The sequence below is a fragment of the Toxorhynchites rutilus genome, chromosome 3 (assembly GCF_029784135.1).
Source record: "Toxorhynchites rutilus septentrionalis strain SRP chromosome 3, ASM2978413v1, whole genome shotgun sequence".
Taxonomy (NCBI): Eukaryota; Metazoa; Arthropoda; class Insecta; order Diptera; family Culicidae; genus Toxorhynchites; species Toxorhynchites rutilus.
In genome coordinates, this window is record NC_073746.1 from 77,565,177 (window position 1) to 77,586,870 (window position 21,694).

General features: G+C 36.7%; 1 protein-coding gene across 6 annotated transcripts in view; it reads left to right on the forward strand.

The window, feature by feature from the left end:
- LOC129775022 (LIM domain transcription factor LMO4) overlaps nt 1-21,694 on the forward strand; it is a 967,612-nt gene that overhangs the window by 621,066 nt on the left and 324,852 nt on the right. For all 6 annotated transcript variants that reach the window (XM_055779176.1, XM_055779177.1, XM_055779181.1 and 3 more), the window contains one exon: nt 187-269. The gene's annotated coding sequence lies outside the window, so the exon portion shown is untranslated. The remainder of the gene's footprint in view (nt 1-186; nt 270-21,694) is intronic.

Here is a 21,694-nt window from a genome sequence, read left to right on the forward strand (position 1 = left end):
TTCTCTGAAAGGGAGCAAGTGCCGTGTGGGTCAAGGTGTCCATAAAAGCGATTGCTTGCGCTATTGGTTTTAATTACACATCGTCGCCTGGGCCACCAGCCCTTCAGACAACCGCACTAATCCCGAAGCTTGTTGTAAACGTGTTTTGAAGTTTTTATTTCTCTTTTTCCTTTCATTTCTCCACAGATCTTCATCGGTTGGGACTGGATCAACTGAAAAAGGAATAATTCCATCATGCCGTGATAGCTCGTCACCACGTTCTTTGCCAGGTAAGTTCGGGAGCTGATTTTTCGACTTGTTTTATTGTTGGTTGGGTACAATTTCGATTAACGGAATGTCATAAACCGTTAATGTGTTTTTATTGCGATCGTTGAAAGGTTTACGCTTCTCTGTTTGTTTTGGTTTCATCTATCTTGTCATTAAAATTAATCTATGCTCGTGAGTGCATTCGCTCGGAGAAACTTTCGGGCCGGGGAGCATTCACAGTATTATGTCTCGCGTGGCGAATTTTTGACTTGTATGGATATGATTTGATATCCAAACATGAGTGATATTCTATAAAGGCTAAAGTCCCGTCTGGTTTCGCATTGGATTGGATCCCGGTTTCGGAAAAAAACATATTAAACGTCACACATTTCCATCAGTAATTCAAAAATATCATTTCAGCCATTCCATGCCAAACCGATATATTGGTGCTCAGATTTTCGTGAAAAGCTGTAGTTTTGTTACTCTTCATAAAATACTAATTATTTTTCGTTTTTGAGTTATTAATTTTCAAATTCAACGGACTTTAGTCTTCGTTCAATACTCTGTGAGTAGACTAGATCTATGCGACTAGAATCCAATCTTCTCGCAAGTATGATATTTTTTCAAAGAAGGCTTTTAGCTTGTTGGTATCAATTTAATATGTCGATCATCTAAATCGGGTTAGTAGTTCAAATGTTATGAATTTTTGAAAAAAGTCATTTCTGGATGAAAGGGAAAAAATGATTTTTCGGACCTTCGGGTTATTTAGAAAAATCATAACTCAAAAACTAATAATCCAAATCAGAGAGGCTTTTCTGATTTTGGATATGTTATATAAAATCCTCAGCTTTCATGAAAAAATATAAAAAAGCGCCCTGTACTCCAAAGCCATGTAAACAGTAAAAAACAAACACAATCAATAATTACAAACATAGTTTTTAAAATTCCGAACGAAAATTATTTGAACAGCCCATACAACTACCAACATGCCTCCCATACTTTGGAAGAAGGGCACTGTGTCTTTTGGATTTTTTTAAATTTTTTTTTCATCGTTCTATTAACAAAAATTGTATTTTTTCTGAAAATTTAAACAATTCCTTACATTCCATTCTTTGATTTTGTAAACAATTAATAAAAAAAGTGGCCCTTTTCAATAAATAGTCTTTTTTTTTTGGATTTTTGTGATTTTTTTTTTGTATGACTCAAATGAGCAATGTCTTTACACTCACAACGTTTCAATGCAATCTGACACGGTGCTGTCTAAGACGAGTTGGATAGAAAATCGTTCATTAAAATGTGTACGTTATATCGAGGGTACTTTATATTCAAGTTCCCCTGTATAGAGTTTTTGTTTTTGTAGAATCGCATGTAGATTCGTTTTTCACGTTACTTTTCTTAAATGGTAACGATTTGAAATTTAAAAAAAATGAAAATTCATATCTCCAGTTTGGCGAAATATGTTTTTCATATTAAATTCAATTTTTGAGTGAGATTTTTTCAAAATGTTCAAAATTCAAAATGTTTAATAAACCATCAATTTTCCAACAACTTTGTCAAACACCATAACTTAATCAGACATCTGGATTTTGAGTTACGATTTTGTTTGATGAACAGAGCTATCTGTGAGAAACAGCCCGCAACGCTTGCAGGGGAATTTCTTACAGTCAAGCGAAACCATGAAACCAAAATCAACAAAAAAAAACTAGTTGACTTCCGGAAATCGACCTCTATAAAAAGACATTAGATCGAATGCAGTACTTTCTTTTACCTTTCGGTGTTTTGATGGAGACATGCTGCTAGAAGACGTGACAAATCAGTTATATTTATTTGTTGAAATAGTTGTTACAAGAAATTTACCTGAAATAATGAATAGGAGTCAAAAATGTAGTGAATTACCTGGAAACAAATGGAGAAATCAATTAGTTATACTTACTTGCAATGAAAACTTAATAGAATAAAAAGTGTGTACACTTACCTGGATCGAAAAACTCTTATTTACTGAGTCGCCTTTCCTGGAGAGTGTTACCTGGAAGAAAACTTACCGACCTACTGCATACTTACTCTGTGGTTGTTGCCTAATTATCCTTCTTTTCTTTGCTGTCGACAGATTTTTTGAAAGACAGATCAGTGATTTTGAATAGTTTTTTTTTCAAAATCATCCGTAATTAAAATGTGGTCATATAATAATGAAAATTTTGATTTTGGATAATTTCCGTCATACGTACCAAGTTTCAATAAAATCGAGAGGGTCGCCTCAAAATTTACTCTTTTTCGGCTGATTTTAGGTGGAATTGCTCTTGGTAAGAGTTATGTTTAAAATTTTTAAACTGCCTTTTTCAAGACTATGGAAGAGTTAGTTATATTTCTATTTGATATCGGAACGGTAGTCGTGATGTCCAGCAGCAGTGTGCATTTTCTATCATTTCAAAATAATGATTTTGATTATACATAATCGAGAATGAAAACTCGAGAACGGTTCATCCTAGGATAAAACGATACAGGTCGGTCTCGATTATATACAGACTCGATTATATGTGATTCGATTATATACAATTTTGGACTCGATTATATACAGTTTTGATATTTTTTATTTCAAATACGACTTATTTCAAGAAGAAATGTAACCTTTTAACTTTAAAGTGAAATTTAAGTGGGTATTACATGTACAGTGGGGTAAAAATCGTGGTTTTGAAGATTTTGCTTGAATTTTCCGACTTGTTTGTATCGATATTGCAGCCAAATTAAGAAAGATAGAGATTGGATATCAAAGAACAAATTGTAGAGCAGTTAGAGAGCTTCAATTTAATTGATATAAATAATCTAGTTGAATATATTTTTTAGGATAAAATTAATAATAACACATTAAAAACTATTAACTTTCAAGTGTTTCACTTCCAAAATTTTATTTAAATCCACTAATTTAGATGTTCCACTACTATATCCTGTGCTAAATTTTCTCATCTTACGTACGTACGTAGCGTACGTAGCGTACTTTATAATGTAGAGCCAGTTTGAGGCAACAGAGTCCGAAACGAAAAAAATGTTCTATAACTCTGTCATTGCTGAAATTCGAACACATGCGTAAAAGGATTTTTTTCATCGAATATGATCATCTATCACTTCCTGAGAGAATCTGGATAAAACTATTTTTTCATATGAGAAAGGTGTTTCCTGAATTTAAGGGGATGAATCAAATGGAATTTTTATTTTTATTCAAAAAACGAAAAATACATGCAAAAAAACGAATATAAAAAATATTTTTTGGACTTGATTATATACAGTGAAAAGATATCAGAAACTGTATATAATCGAGTCCGCCCTGTATGTATATATACAGCCATTCCATGCTAAAACGATATAGTGGTTCTTAGATTTTCGTGAAAAGTGGTAGTTTTGTTCTTTATCGCAAAACATTAGACCCATTTTTTTTTATTTTTTCAGTAGGGTGACCATTTCCATTTTAGGGTTGTCCGAAAAATCAACTTTTTCCTCTTTTATCCAAAAATGACTTTTTTCAAAAATTCGTAACATAAATTCATAAAACCAATTACTAAAATACAACTACTAGACCAATTCAGATGATCGACATATTAAATGGAAGCCTATCACCCAGTCTTTTTTGAAAAAATACTACACCTGCAGAAAATTCGAATTTTGTTCTCGTTATTATTGATTGTATTTTTTTTACTGTTTCCATAGACTCGGGACCAAGACCTATATTTTTTTATATGTCGAACATTTTATTCATATGTCGAAATCAGAGATAGGTTTTTTTCGTTTTTGAGTTATGATTTTTCAAAGTTAACCGATGGTCTAAAAATTCATTTTTCCAAAAATGACTTTTTTCAAAAATCTATTACTTTTGAACTACTGGACCGATTCATCTGAATCGATACTTAAAATTGAAGTCAATTAGCTAGCTTCACACATTTGCCAATTAATTGAATTCTAGTCGCATACATCCAGTCGCATAGAAATATTGAACGAAGACTGAAAACATGTTAACTTTGAAAAACCATAACTAAGAAACGAAAAAAAACACCTCTCTGGTTTCGACATATGTTATGTGAGAAATCCTCAGCTTTCCAGAAAAAATATAAAAAAATATAGCGCCTTTGGTCCCGAGACCATGAAAATAAAAAAAAACGAATACAATCAATAATAACTAGAGCAGAATTCGAATTTCATGCAGGTATAGTATTTTTTTTTTCAAAAACTAGGTGATTGGCCTTAATTTGATATGTCGATCATCTGAATCGATCTAGTAGTTAAAAAGTTATGAATTTTTAAAGAAATCACTTTTGGAAAAAAGAGGAAAAAGTTGATTTTTTGGACAGCTCTAAAATGGAAATGGTCACCGTAATGAAAAAATTAAAAAAAAACGGGTCAAATGTTTTGCGATACAAAACAAAACTACCAATTTTCACCAAAAACTGAGAACCGCTACATCGGTGTGGCATGGAATGGCCAATATTAGGGTGCCAATGAATGTATGGGAAAAAATCGACCCTTTACCTGTTTACCTGTTTACCACCTATATATCAGCTCAATCGGACTTAAGGGAGAGTGGCGCAAAGCGGTCAAAGTTTGAGTTTTTTGAAAATCGAAAAATCACCCAAGGGGGGTGTAAAGGAAATCGAGGTTTTCGAAAAAAAAATTGATGCCAAATGGCCATCTCGAAAAATATTTTTTTGTCAAAAATCGACACGCTGGGACTTTTCGGAGTACGAGACGAACCGTATGGTTTTAAGTGTCAATAAATATAATAATATCGATTTTTCATTCGGAATTTGTTGCGAAATGTTGATTTGCACAATAATATACCCTATGCAAAATATTAGCTCATTCGAACTTCATTTATTAGTGTTGTAGACGTTAAAATTTGAGTTTTTTAAAAACCTAAAAATCACCGGAAATCAGGGTTTTCAAAAAAAATTTTGATGCCAAATGTCTTAAAATTGCATTACACATCGAGATTTACAGTTGTCTAAAAATTTATTTTTTTTGTTAAAAATCGACTTTTCAGACAAAAAAACGACCAAGCGTCAAAAAAAATATATTCTTTTTCACAAAATTTGTTTTTCGAGATAACAGTAAATCTCGACGGTAATGCAATTTTAAGATATTTGGCAATAACAGTTTTTTTTGAAAACCTCGATTTTCAGTGATCTTTCGTTTTTCAAATGTTTACGTCTGTGACACTAATAAATGAAGTTCGAATTAGTTAATATGTTGCAAAGGGTATATTATAGTGCAAATCAACATTTCGTAGCAAGTTCCGAATGAAAAATCGAGATAACTATTTTTGTTGGTACCCAAAACCATACGTTTCGTTTCGTATTCCCAAAAAAAGTCCCAGAGTGCCGATTTTTGACAAAAAACATTTTTTCGAGATGACACTAGATCACGACGAACACATTCAATTGTTTGTAGGTTAGCGCCAATCGCTTCTTCATCATCAAATTTTTGAAAAATGGATGGAAATTAGTGAGAATAACAGAACCTTGCGTATTCCGCTATGTGATCATTTATCTACCAGAAAATAGTCCGGAGCATGTTTACTTTTTTTTACAATTTGTCACATAATGGCATCGATCGAGGAAACAACTATTCATGAAGAAACAAAAAACGTGGTTGTAGTCATCAGTGATGCCCAGTTCCGAAGAGATTAACCATAAACCCACTGGAAGCAGAAGCCCGAGAATTCCGATAACTTCAGATTCGGTCTATCGATTCTGCATTGCTGGGTCAAATCAACTGAAACGAAGATCTGGTGAGATCATTGCTCTTCAACTCCGATCCATCAATAAACCCTTAAGCGAAAATCGTCAGCTTTTTGGCATTAGAAGGATGACGAAGTGTTCGGAATTTAAATCATGAATATTTTAGTGTCCGGAAGTGTAATGAAAAAAATTAAAAATTTTGAACAAATATAACGTGATTTTGTGATGAATTCTGTTATTCATTACTTACACGAATGAATAATTCTATAGGAACGATAATATTTCATGCTATAATATTTCAATATTTTTTAGTATAAATGTTGGCCAATGAACATTTGTCAGTATAAACAATTTCACACAACACAATAGCTGGTTTCAAGATCAATTCGATAAAGTTTTAAAATACACTATGCAATCATGTTCTAAAACGTTTTAATTTCAATGATCTTTTAATCATCAACATGGCGTTAATCGATCCAGCTATTGTCATAGAAAGGAAGCATATGCAATTGTTCTCCTTCTAAAAAGGTTTTAATATTCCTTAAGTGAAAATCGTCAGCTTTTGAGCATTAGAAGGATGACGAAGAATTATCTCAGGATTTATTGACTCAACGTGAAGCAGAAAGCTTCGAGAACGAAATTTTATAAGACGTAGATATTTCTAGTGAAGATGACATTGAAAATGGGGAGGAAGAATACATATGGAATGCAAAAGAAAAGCTACTAATATGTGCTTGGATCAAGCTGCAGATTTGTTTATGTATTAAAAAAAGATGAAAATTCCATCATTTTTGTTTTTGTTTTGTTTCTTTGGAAAATAGTGTTTCTTGGGAGCGTTGGAGAAGTAATGCTGCTAAGATACTGAAATTTTTAAAAAATACTTGAATATCCAATAAGTTCCGCATTTCAGTGTCACTCTAGACAACGAGCAATCAACAGTAAATGTAAATGCAGAGTATTAATTTGAAAATTTGCTCAAATTGGCTTTGTATTGCTTCAATGTCCTGGAAAAAAGGTAATTAAGATGGTCGAGTTTTGAGCGACATAGCATGCGCTGCCATAACTATTTCGCAAATAGTGACGTCAGTCGTTGTGTTTATCTTTGATTGCCCACCGCATCCATGTGAAAATGCTATTTTCAGGAAGTAATTTATCAATTAAAAACGTTAATTTTTGTAGAACTCCCGCTGACTATGAGACTAAAGTGATAGCGTGGAGTGAATATTTGTGAAATCTAGTCGAAAAAGACGGATAAAAGTGATATTTCCTTGCGGCATTTTCACTCCCCCGCGTTCATAGAAACAAATGAAGTTTCATTATTTTACCCTTATGAAGTTGATTTTTCGAAGGCTCTCAGTGTTGGTGTGTATGTTGTGAGATAATAATCGCCAACTAATCAAAATTTCACCGAAAATGTTACTGTTTTCCAGAACTAAGTATACGACTGCTTTCTGGACCTTTTACCACATGAATAATCGAAATAAGCTACGATATAATTGTCATCTGTTAAAAAACAACCAGTTGAATGATTTCATGAGAATTTTGGCTCAAATTATCATGCAACCGTGAGTACTTTCAACATTGTTTTGTTTCTTCCATATACATTCCATTTTGAATGCAAATAATTACGACACGATATTTGGCTTGCCAATACAGATACACTTCGCCTACTGCACCACCTCAATATGTACCTCATTGGTATTGCTTTGTGAATCGTTCGTGCTCCTGTCAATGGACAGTTTATTTGAACGATAAATTGTTCGGCGAAACGTGTGTTAGTGAACCGGATCCGGATTGATTTCCTTCGGTTGAGAATTCACCCACCGCACTCGCTCACTGGTTTCAGAAAGTTGAAATAGGGAACTGTTGATTGAAATTAATCTGCAAATGGTTTCGACGTTGAGTGGATGAGTTTTGATAGCACTTAGGCAAAGGTAGCAAAAACAAAAAGTATTATTCTCAAAATAAAGTCACTCTATGAGCAACGTGCAGCTTATTCTCTTTTCCGTATCTTTTATTTGGTCCACAAAACGGACAGTAATAATGTTTAGATTTACTATCCATGAAGCCGACCGTAACCGATTCATTTGTAATTATTTTGACTGAAGACGGGTGTTCAAAGCAATTTGTTAGCGTTATGAATCAGATCTTACATACTTTGTATTCGAATCATTAACTTGCCTTCACCCACCGCTCTATTTCCAAGTATTCAACACAAACAAACTCACCGCTCAACATCGCTCTGGTTCAGATGTAAGCCATTCTCCGGGGTCACAGTTTGCTTTTTTCTCCACCCATCCATCCTGCCAGCGGACCAGCATTATTGCAACATAATTATTTTCTTTGTAATTAATTTTTTAATGGAATTTCAAAATAATTGTTTGCGCTGATGGCTGTACACGATCCGCCGCTTTCACGTTCCAACCCGGCTAACCATCCTTAACCGTAGCTCAGATCGGACTCGTAGGTCACACAGAGAGGGTGAAGAGTTCAAAAGGGGAGAATCTTCCTCGCAGAAACCGATCACCGACACACAAACACACACTACTCTCTCCAGGCGGACAGAGAACTCACCTTCATTAAGCATCGGTGCGCGCCAATGGCAATTGCACAATACCCTCCTGATTATGTCTGAAAGACCCAAAAAACATACTTTCTACACCAACGGAACGGATGCGTCCCACTAGTCCAGATGACCCACGGCGGGAAGGAGTTCCCAGGGATGGTTTCCCTGGTTTTGAGGAACCGTTGAGCGTATGTTTGACAACCGAAACACCCCCACGACACCCCATACAACCCTGACCCCAAGGATCTGATGCCGAACTTCGATGAAATTTAATGAGACCGCACATTTTATCCCCGCAGAAGGCGAAACTGCGGCACAAAAAGCGTGACGGCATCCGACCAGATGGTTTCCATTGGGCTGAAGGGGGGGAGGGGATGAAGGAACACCGCCCCAATGTTGGGGACACAAAAGATTGCACTGGCTGCTGCTGGTGCAGTTGGTTAAAAGTTTTGATACGAAAATCAGACAGACGGGAGTCGGTGCCGGGTTGGGAGGCGCCCTCCTCACGGCCGGGAGGTATAAAAGCACAATAACACAGTGAAGGAAGACACGTACATTCATTTATTTTTGCTTCCTCGTTCATTATAATATATAGATTCGGTACAATTATACAAAACTAAACTTCTATTTTAAACGGACGATCATTAAAATAAATTGCTTCGAGCTCGTTATATATCCTTTTAACTGGAAACTTTTTCTTTCCCGCTTTTGCGACTGGCATTCGCTTAGCAGCGCCCGGTTGGTTGTACAGCAGGGAAGCTTTTGCCTTCCTACACATGGCAGGGACACGTTCGTGATAGCGCGCGCGAGGGAGAGACACCCCCGACAGGAGACAGCCACACAAGCGGCGCTAACGCTGCAATGCATCAACTGCGAGACAATCATTCAAGGCAAAGCTGCTGTTTGACATTTCCATCTATGTTGCAATCTATCCCTGATTGCTCGCAGCATCTTCGTAACAACTGGGCCCCGTGTGGAAGTATGTTAATTCCATTCGTTACAATCCGGGCCCGCCAGCTACAATCAAATCAAAGGGCGGAACGCTATCCCGCTACTCTCCGCCTTCACCGGAGTAGTGGTGGAAGACATTGACCAAACAATAAAAATTGTGAGTCGTGTACGTACGGATGTCCAAACACTCCCGAAAAAAAAACGCGCACCCAAAAAAAAGTACCATTTCAGCAAACGTTATTGGGCTACGACTGGGATACGGCGGGGTAAACACATTGCTACTGGTTGGTAGCGGCGTGACGCCAGCCAACGGAGGACCACGGAAGAGTCGGGTCGGGAGGGCACAAAGGTGTACGCCGGGTATGAGCGCAAATTTTTCTGCCACTCAGAAATCGTGACGTGCAAATTGAAAGCATACCAAACCCCTCCGCTACCTCCTACTCTCTCTCCGGATCAACGTTGTGTCGTTGTGAATCCGATAATAACGCATATATACATACCCGTTGCCATTCGCGCAGGAGATATGAAAGTAAGTTTTTTTCGGCTAAATGGTTATTGAATGGTAATGTTTTGAATGTGGGATAATCAATGCGATAATCAATTGCTGTAATTTTATTCCGTTTTTAATCATACAACTCAAAAATATTTTGTGGAACAATTCTTGATATCCAAATGTTAAGCGATTTTTAACTTGTGATGACTTCGTACTTGTTTTCCGAAATATCCTGTTTATGATAGGAACAAATAGTATCGCAGGTTACTCCTACTGGGCGTAACCGCGATTATCACACAATTATTATTGAACATCATCATGCAGGAGGCATTCCCGATTTTACGGGTGAGTGTCAGGCTCTCGCTTTTTTGTTCTGATCACGATTTTCACATTAACTGATAAATAATGTAATCGACCTCACGAAGGGATAGTTGAATCGTTTTTTTGTTAATTAAACATTTTTTTATGAAATTACATTTTAGTCTTTTGTTTCTTTGTCATCGATTTCTGCTATCCGTGATGATCTTGTCACCAAATTTCACGAACAATCAACTAAAAAAAAATTATTTCTATTAGAGTCTTGCTCAGAGTTGCCAACCTCACAGTTTTTTTGTATACAGGTCGGACTAGATTATCCGGAGACTCGATTATCCGGGATTCGATTATCCGGAATTTCAGACTTCGGAGAATTTTATTTTTGATTTTTCTTATTTCTAGATTGGGAATTTTGAATAATTTGTATAATAATTCCATATTGGATAATCAATATGGGCTTGACTAGCTTGACTAGTAGTTATTTATTAAAAATGCAAATCCAAAATGATCGCCAACACAAGATGGCGCCATATATATATATATATATATATATATATTACCCCCCGGAGGAATTATATATATATATATATATAAGTTACCGTCAATTCCAAACGGCAACACCAGCCATGCACCAGCTCGAACAACCTAAACAGCGGCATCATCACTTTTGGCCAAACGTCCCATCTTCACTGAAATAACATATTCAACGTAGACACCACAACACGAATCAGCATAACAGGCAACGGTACGCAACTCGAGAATGTAGGTATCAAATTCCCTTCGGCTCATTGAGTAGGCATAAATCATAAGTCATGTAAACTGGAAGCGATAATAAAGTTAGTCTTAATCTTACAGTGAACAAGTGTAGTTCTTTTTTTAAAAACGCTCTCCTTTAATTTAAAAACGTAAGTGGCGCAGTCGTGCGGATTGCGGTTTTAGTTAGAAGTTCGCGTGTGTGACCGAATCGACGGCTTATCGATTGTAGTGGCACCCCAAGGACAACTAACAAAACCAAGCGATCAGAACCAGCGAAGGAATATCGCAAAAATTAAGGTAAGCAAAAAGAGACTAGGTATAGTGATTTAATATTAAGTGATTTAATAACGAATCAAAAGGTGAATTTTTATAACCGGTACCAAGTAAAATACTTTTTTAAACAAGGAAATTTTAATTTCCAAAATTAAGCGATTTAGGAATTTCAATCGAGGCCGAGACATGGCAGAGAACCAGCTCGAACTTCTCCAAGCGAGTTTGGAACAACTGGCCAGCCGTCTGGCCGAGAAGGATGAGCAGATCGCTCAATTACAAATCCAAGCAGCGCAAGGTGAGCGAAATGCTCAATCACTTGCCGCCCAACTGGCTGCCAACAGGCAAGCGAACCCCGTGCAGGTGATTCAAGTGCCGGAGCAAAGAACGGAATCGATACTAAAATCGTTACAGACGCCCCAAATTATTCGGGATCTTCCGTGTTTCGACGGAAACCCGTTAAAATTAAACTCATTTTTAAAGGGGATTGATAATATAATCCCTCTGCTGAATGAGGCACAGAATACTAACGTCTATAGAGTGTGGATTCAAGCGATCCGCACAAAAGTAATTGGGGACGCTGACAACGTACTCGAACTATACGGCACCAACTTAACGTGGGCCGAGATAAAACAAACCCTAATCACACATTACAGCGACAAGCGTGACGAGGTCTCCCTCACCAGAGACCTCTTCAAATTGAACCAAATCGGAAACGTGGAAGAATTTTACTCCAAGGTATCGCACATCGTTTCACTGCTCACAAATAATCTGAGCATAACAGAACAAAATGCAGCCGTGAAACAAGCAAAGAAAGAATTTTTCCAGGACATAGGGCTAAAAGTTTTCCTCGCTGGCTTAAGAGAGCCGCTAGGACCAATCATTAGAGCCCAATGCCCCACTACAATGAAAGACGCTCTCCGACTTTGTATGGAGGAGCAAAACTATAATTATGTAAAATCATATAAACCAATGCTACCACCGAAACCATTTAATCATCCAAGAGCTCCTATTCCTCCAAACATACCTACCCGGCCAGTGAATCCTTTTAAATTTTCAGCACCATACAATGGTCCTGTGAACGTACCCCGTTTTCCACCGAACCCCAAACCAATCAATTGGCAACCTAATTTCTCTCCAAACCCAATTCAGAGACCCCCAATTTTCAGAAATAATTTCACCCAGCAACCAAATCCTAATTTTCCCCGCAATCAGTTTGGACAAAACCATCAAAATAATTTTCCCAAACCAGTCCCTATGGAGGTGGATCACTCGATCCGAAGTAGGAACGTAAATTACATGAATAGAAACAATAATAACCATTTTAAACCACGCCAGAATTTAAATCCTTTTCACCCAAGTCCCAACTATCATTTCGAACATTGTGAAGAAACATATTTGCCCGATTATGGACATGCTGAAAATGACAATTATGCCTTAGCGAAGGTTGAGGGAAATTACCCAGACTATGACCCCCATAACAACATCTATTCAGAAAATGATCCAAACATTTTCGGAGGAAACATCGAAACCAATGAGACATCTGAGAACACAGAAGGAAATGTAGATGATTTAAATTTTCAACCGGATTCAGACAGTTCAAACGGGAGATAACAAATTTTATCCCATATGTAAAATTAAACACGAAAATAGGAGAGATGAAATTTTTGATAGACAGTGGCGCTAACAAAAATTACATCAATCCTGCGAAAATTGCAAATCTAAAAATTTCCAAACTAAATCATTCTTTCGTCAGAAATATCAACGGCACCCATTCCATTAGCGAATCCGTTGAATTTTCTCCCTTCGATGGAAAACCTCCCATCACATTCTTTTTGTTCAAATTTCATCCCTACTTTGACGGACTTATTGGCTATCAAACATTGACTGAACTTGAAGCCGACATAATCACTTCTTCTAACACACTTAAATTTCCAGACTATACCATCCAGATGAGTAGGAAATATCCTAATTCCTACGACATCAACTTGAATGCAAATGAAGAGGTTCCTATAAAACTTCCAATAGACATACAGAACGGTGACTTCTATATTCCAGAACTTTACTCCTTAACAAACGACGTGAATATCCTTCCAGGACTCTATCGATCAACCGATAATAAAGCTACTGTCATGATTAGAAATACTAGCCATTGTCCGGTGAAAGTTAATTCAAACAGACCTATTTTTTCCGAATTAAACAATTTTGACGAAGTCTCACCTCCTGATTCAATGAATAATAACCCTCAAGAACTGCTGAAACAAATCCGCTCAGACCACCTAAACTCAGAAGAACGCCAAAATCTGTTCAAAATAATAAAGAAATACAGCGATATATTTCATCAAGAAGGACTAAACTTGACCTTCACAAGTGCTATTAAACACGAAATTAACACCAAAGATGAAATACCGGTACACTCGAAATCCTATAGATACCCTTATTGCCATAAAACTGAAGTGCAACAGCAAATAAGCAAAATGCTCGATCAGGGTATTATTCGTCACTCGAGCAGCCCTTGGTCTTCCCCGGTGTGGATTGTCCCCAAGAAAGAGGACGCATCAGGGAAGCGAAAATGGCGTCTAGTGATAGACTATAGAAAATTGAACCAAAAGACTATCGAAGACAAGTACCCTATACCCAATATAAATGAAATATTGGACAAACTGGGACGTTGTCACTATTTCTCTACATTGGACTTAGCTAGTGGGTTTCACCAAATTGAAATTCAAGATCAGGACATACCAAAAACCGCCTTCAGCGTGGAGCATGGGCACTATGAATTCCTTAGGATGCCATTTGGTCTTCGGAATGCTCCATCCACGTTTCAACGCGTGATGGATAATGTCCTTAGAGATTATATTGGCACCATATGCCTTGTGTATATGGATGACATTATAATTTTCTCCACCAGTCTTCAAGAACACATTGAAAGCCTTTGTAAAATTTTCGATAGACTTAAAAGATTTAACATGAAACTTCAGTTGGACAAAAGGGAATTCTTGAAAAAAGAAGTTGCTTTCCTGGGTCATATTGTGACTCCAGAGGGCGTTAAGCCTAATCCCAATAAAATACAAACAATAAAAGAGTGGCCTTTACCTAAGAATGAGAAACAACTCCGTGGGTTCCTCGGCGTGTTAGGATATTATAGGAAATTCATTAGAGACTTTGCGAAAATCGCAAAGCCCCTAACAAACTGTTTGAGGAAAGGTGAGGAAGTCCATCATTCAGAGGAATTTATTGAAGCTTTTCACAAATGTAAAAATATATTAACAAGTAGCGACATACTGCAATACCCCGACTTTACACGAGACTTCATCTTAACCACAGACGCCTCTAACCACGCGATTGGAGCCGTATTATCCCAAGGCATAATAGGTCGAGACAAACCAGTAGCGTTCGCCTCGAGAACTCTAACCAAATCCGAAGAAAATCTCTCAACGATCGAAAAGGAATTACTAGCCATTTGGTGGGGCTGTAAATACTTTCGACCATATTTATTTGGCCGCAAATTCACACTATACACTGACCACCAGCCCTTGACTTACGGTTTAAATTTGAAAACCCCCAACAGTAAATTGATCCGCTGGAGATTAGATCTTGAAGAATACGACTATGACATTAAATACCGACCAGGCAAACAAAACACTGTTGCCGACTCCCTATCTCGGATTCTCCTAGAGATCAATCTCAACGAAGACACAGATAATAACGAAGACGAAAACGATACCGACGACGCAACCGTTCATTCGGCAGACACGGATGACTCGGAATTCATACCTATGACACTAAAACCACTGAATGCATTTTCAAATCAAATAGTTTTAAAAATTGGACAGACAGACAGTGAAGAAGTCGAAGAGATTTTTCCACGCGTGTTCAGAAAAACGATAACAAAATTACATTTCGGAGTTCCGACCCTTCTAAGAATACTACGTGATTACACAAATCCAAAAAAATTAAATTGCATCAATTGTCCAGAGACCGTCCTACCTTCTCTTCAAATAGTCTACAAAAACTATTTTAGCCGAAATAAAACTTTTAGAATGAGAATATCCCAAATCACCTTAGAAGACGTCACTACCGAAGAACGCCAGAACGAAATCATACGAGGACAACACGATTTCGCCCACAGAGGTATTCAGGAAAATCTTCAGCAAATCTCTCGAACATACTATTTCCCTAGCATGAAAAGAAAAATCAGAACGTACATAAGATATAAGAAGAGCCCTTCTGAAGTTCTTTAGCACTCATGGGAAACCTCAACTTATTGTATGCGATAACGAGCCATCCATGAGATCTATTGAGGTTCGAGGACTCCTCGATGACCTAGGCATACAAATATATTTTACACCGACAAATCATAGCGAGACCAACGGAATAGTGGAAAGATTCCACAGTACACTCGCCGAGATTTATCGTTGTAATAGGCATAAGTATGAATCACTATCCAACAAAGAATTATACAGAATTTCTTGCACTTTATATAATGAAACCATACATTCTGCAACTAACATGAAACCCCGAGAAATCTTTTTAGGTATCAAGGACCAAGATGAAAGACCTCTGGACGCCGAAGAAATATTGGCAAAAAGAGATAAATTATATGACGAAGTCGTATTAACACTGACCAAAACACAAAGGAACACACATAAACAACACAACCGGCATCTGGAAGACGAACCAAAATTGGTCCCAGATCAGCAAGTGTTACATAAAGTGCAGGGAATTCGGAATAAAACGAGAAAACGATATTCAACGGTTCAAGTTGTCGAAGACAGATTGAAAAGCTTTATTGACGACTCGAATCGTAGATTACACAAAAATAATATAAAAAGAATAAATAATAACTAATAATATTTTTTCTTTCAGATGGCACTTTGTCTGTTGATCCTTCTTGTTCTGCAAATGCAACTTTATTTTGGACAAATCATTCAAATTCAAGACATTTCAACAAACCCCGGACTATTGACCATACGAATGGAATCAACATTCATCAAAAACGGACATATTCACGTTTATCACGAAGTAGACCTCGACCTATACCAACCTATACTTAACCAACTCAACACCATATTCACCGGATTAGAAACCTTTCCTAACATCAGAGAAATCACAAGAATGTTGCGTAGTAAAATGCATGAAATTACAAACTTATACAGAATCCTTTCCCCTAAGGAGAGACACAGAAGAGGAGCCTTCAATTTTTTAGGGTCTACAATAAAATTAATTACAGGAAACCTAGACCAAGAAGATTTAGACAGAATTAACACGGAGATTGAACATCTCAAGGCAGGAAATCGACAGTTAATTAATGAAAACAATTTACAAGCAACAATCAATGAAAAACTACAAAATAGAATAAATAAAATAATCCAATCCATTAATGACCAACAAAGTAAGTTGGTAAAACAAATTATTTCAAATAGACAAGCTATATTAGATCCCAACAATGTAAACCAAAATTTCACGGCCCTCAGCAAAGTAATCAGAGTTTCATTTCACCTAGACCAAATACGAAACCACCTAGACACCGTATTCGAAACCATTCAATTAGCTCGCGTAAATGTGATTTCGAGGAACTTCCTAGAACCGGAGGAATTAAAAGTCATAGTGCATCAGTTAGAAAAACAGAACATTACATTGCTTAATTCAGAACAGGCTTATGAATTTATAAGTATAAAAATAGTCTTTAAGAACAGCAAATTATATTTTGTTATCTCAGTGCCATTTGTTAAAACGGAAATATTTAACGAGTTGCTGCTGGAACCATTACCAATCAACGGAACATCTCTAAAACTACCATCAAGGACAGCAATAGTAGGAAGCCAATCAACTTATCTTCTCAACGGGCGATGCCAACCTGTGGGACAAAATACCATGTGCGATCAGAACAATCTGATAGACGTTTCCAACGACGCATGTTATTCCAAAATCCTACGAGGATTTTCCGGAAAGTGCAGCTTCGTGGATCACGATGCCAATTCAGGCGTCAAGCGGCTAACTGATTTCCATATCGTGCTGAAGGACGTTCAAAAAGTATTCATACAAACGGATTGCAAACTGACAAACAGAACACTATCAGGTAGTTTTCTAATATACTTCTCAAACTGTGTAGTAATCATCAATGGCACAAAGTTTGACAATCGAGAAAGACACAACAAACAAACACCACTGGCAATATCGCTAGATGGTCTACAAATAGAAAAAGGCGCTCTCGTGGAGAATATAACTATAGAAAAACTACAAGAATTAAACATCCGCAACCGTGAACGAATGGATTCAATAGAAGAATCATTTGCAATCCATATCTCAACAAATATCGGAATATTTTCGATAATTATAATTTCTGGAATAGTAATAGCCATAACAAAAATCAACAAACGCACTAGTAACGTATTTAAAATTGGCCAGCATCCATTCCCAGAACCCCGCAGAACATTACCAGAGAAGAAGGAAAATTCAGAGAAACCAACATCCGCTAAAATCGAACCGGGACGGTTCGAACTTCATGAGGGAGCAGTTACCGTCAATTCCAAACGGCAACACCAGCCATGCACCAGCTCGAACAACCTAAACAGCGGCATCATCACTTTTGGCCAAACGTCCCATCTTCACTGAAATAACATATTCAACGTAGACACCACAACACGAATCAGCATAACAGGCAACGGTACGCAACTCGAGAATGTAGGTATCAAATTCCCTTCGGCTCATTGAGTAGGCATAAATCATAAGTCATGTAAACTGGAAGCGATAATAAAGTTAGTCTTAATCTTACAGTGAACAAGTGTAGTTCTTTTTTTAAAAACGCTCTCCTTTAATTTAAAAACGTAAGTTATATATATATATATATATATATATATATATATATATATATATATATATATATATATATATATATATATATATATATATATATATATATAATTACGTTTACATTCACGGTTTAATCGAAAAAAAACATTTATTTCACTCTTTATCACTACAAGGTTGTACACAAAATGACCTAGCTATTCGAAGGTGAGATCTTAAATAACCTAAATCTGCTGATGAGACATTTCGGATTCGATGGTGGCGTCTATGGACTTTGATCGGGTGGCGTGGTTCATGGTTGTTGATGATGTTGCGTTTTCCTATTGTGAGCAGAATGCTGACTTATGCGTTCTGTGCTGGTGTTGATGTCACGTGGCTTGCTCCATCACGTAATTCCTCCGGGGGGTAAGATTGGACGTCCTCGGCCAGTTGCTGAGATTTTCCTAGTTTCTTCTGTTTCGACTTTTTGTTCGAACGGGGATAACGAACTGTAAATACAACTTTTTTCCTGCGAAAACAGATAATCGCTATTGTTATAATGATGAAAGTGGTGATTGAGAAGCTTCCAAGTATTCCGTAGAACCATCTTTTATGTTCGAATTGCTGTAATACAATGTGTTCAATTCGGTGCCGATTATTCATCGTTTGCCAGGTTAAAGTTGAGAAGTTTTGTTTGTTGATTATGTACTTATTTAGTGATAGTCATGGGAATATTCCAATTAATTGTTTTGTGTTGCTGATAATATCCTCGGAAACGAAGGTCTCGTTTTCAATTTGGATGCCACATTTTTCGAAATTTAGGAGGAAGTTTCCTGTTAATATTCGATTATGCGGTCCGCAATTCGAACTAATGAATTGATTCTTTACGTTGACTATCAGGAGTTTGCTTCCTGGAAGAGATTGTATTGTTGTCTGGTTTGACTGGGTGACATAACAATGGCTTTCTAGTCCCATTAGTATAGGAAAAACACAGTGGTCAGAAAATGGCTGTGTTTCATGTAGCTGTTGGACCGTCTTTTGAGGTTCGTTCGTTGTGAAAAGTTTTTTGTTTGATTTAATGATGTAACTTGGAGCGTCTGTAATAACAGTATCATTGACGATAAGTGGGATGACTTTGATTATTTGGCAATCCCCATTGGTTTTAGGTATTTCCAAAATGTAAAGCAGTGTGTCATTCCTACTGGCTACTTTTGGTTTCACGTAGTTCAAGGCGTCTTCTGGGAAATCAGTTGTAATACCTTGTTCGTTCAGAATTGATTCGATCAGAAAAATTTCTTTAAGTGTTAGTAACTTACTGCTTGGCAAGGATACTCGTGATCTCAGTATAGTGTCTTCGATCTCTTCGAGGATATTGTTGGTTGCATCCAGGGATAGTAATAATGTGATTGCATCCATCTCTTTCAGTAGTATGGTGTTGAGTGAAGTATGATGATCGATTAGTTGATTGATGTTGTTCGTTATTGCTGTAATTCTCTCGTTAATTACGTGGTTCACTTTGAGTTACTCATTTGATTGGTCGATTAGGTCATTTAGGCTGCTATTGATGAGGCGCAAGTCTTCCGCGTCGGGGCTTCCTGCAATCCATTTCCAGGCTGTTCCAATGCTGTCCCATCGTTTCTGTCTTCTACTTTTAATAGGTTTCAGTTGAATTAGGCTATCTGCTATCTGTTTGCTTTTACGTATGATTAGATCTGATATGGGTGAAGTTCTATCTATTCTTCTTGAAATTTCTAAAAATGTATTAGCGTTTTCTTCGAGTATAGTTAAATTTATTGGGTGAACAATTTTTATAATGCCGGTTTGTATGTAACAGTGTTTTAGATGTAATAGTAGTATTGGATCCTGATTTAGGTTTTTGATTTCTAGATGTTGGCAATGATTCTGTAGAAACAGACAAAATAAAAATGATAGAATTAACTTATACATGGATGGTCGTTTTTGATTCTCTTTATTTTGTTCTTGTGTCGTTTGACCTTTCTACTGTTTTCAAACGTTTTTTCAGTGATTTGGTGAGCTTTGGTTTGGACTGCTCTGGGATCTAATTTTTTTCTTAGATTAGGTTTTACAAATACTTCCTGTCCTTCAATAATGTTGGGTGGATCTTCTTTTTTGTTATTGTTTTTTGTCTGTTTGTTTCTTGATTTCTCTATGTTTATTTTTGTTTTCGTGAAAATTTCGTTAGCTGTACTAGAAATTTCCTGGGGGTTTACTACATTCCTTTGGTTGAACAAGATTTCGTTCGGTGTATATTCTGTTGCAGAATGTACGCTGGAATTATATAATGAGATAGAAAGTGCAATTAGTGTTGGTGTGTTCATATCTCTAAATTTATGTTTATTTGTATTGTAAATTTCTATAATGGTTGAATGTGTCTTTTCAACTTGCCCATTGCTTTCTGAGGATGAGGCGTAGGTAAGAGATGTTCCTAGGTTATTCAAAAAGTTTTTTAGTTGAATGGATCTGAAAGTTGTTTCATGATCCGTTACAATTTGTAAAGGTGTACCGAAATTACTAAAGAAATTTGAAAGTGCGTTTTTTACATCAATAAGGTTTTTGGTTTCAATTGGAATCATTTGCGCGAATTTGGAGAAAGAATCAACCATTGATAGAAAATTAAAGGAATTTATAGAAAAAATGTCCATATGAACTCTCTCCATTGGCTTTTCGGTCGATGGTCTCGGAGATAATTTGATATTATATGGCCTCCTTTCGTATTTATGGGTATTGCAGATTACACATGCGTTGATTGCTGCCTTGATCTTGTTGTGCATCTTTGGGAAGAAGTATGCTCGTTTAAGTTGATTTTCCACCTCCGTTATTCCGCGGTGTGCTCGTTCATGCTCTTTTGTGATTAGTAGATTCTGCCTTTCTTCGGTTCTGACGTCTTCGACTTGATATTGGGTTATTACGAAGTATCCTGATTTGCTAAAATGATTCTTGTAAGATAGTTGGATAAGAATAATTAGATTTTCTGGAGCTAAAATTGCGGTTTGCTTCCCGTTATGGTATTTTTTTATGAATTCTGTAATTGAGTTTTCGTCGTAGTCATTCATGCTTATTGTTATTCGTCTATAATTTGGGAATGGTGATTCTGATGCTTCTATGTCGAGTCTTGACTGTCGGAATATTAATTGGTTTCTATAGTAATTGATCGGTCTTTCAGTTGATTTAATAAAATAATCGTCCGAATCGTCAGCTGAATGTACTGTTTCCAGGTCTTCGGTGTCTGATCGTGTTGTCTCTGGGTTTAGTTGGTTCATCTGTCCTTCTGATTCAATGGCTAGATTTTCTGTGTGAGCATTTATTTCAGCAATATCTGTTTGTTTGTTTATGTGTTGAGAGCTTAAATCGTCGGTGGTATTTGTGTCCATTTCAAACGTGTTCTCAGTTTTCCTGCTTAGAGCGTCTGCAACGACGTTCGCTTTTCCTTGTTTATATTCTACTGTATATTGGTAATTTTCGAGTTCTAGTCTCCAATGTAATATTCTGTTATTCTTCAGGGATGTTTTTATGAAGGTAAGTGGCTTATGATCCGTAAATAATTTGAATTGATTACCAAAT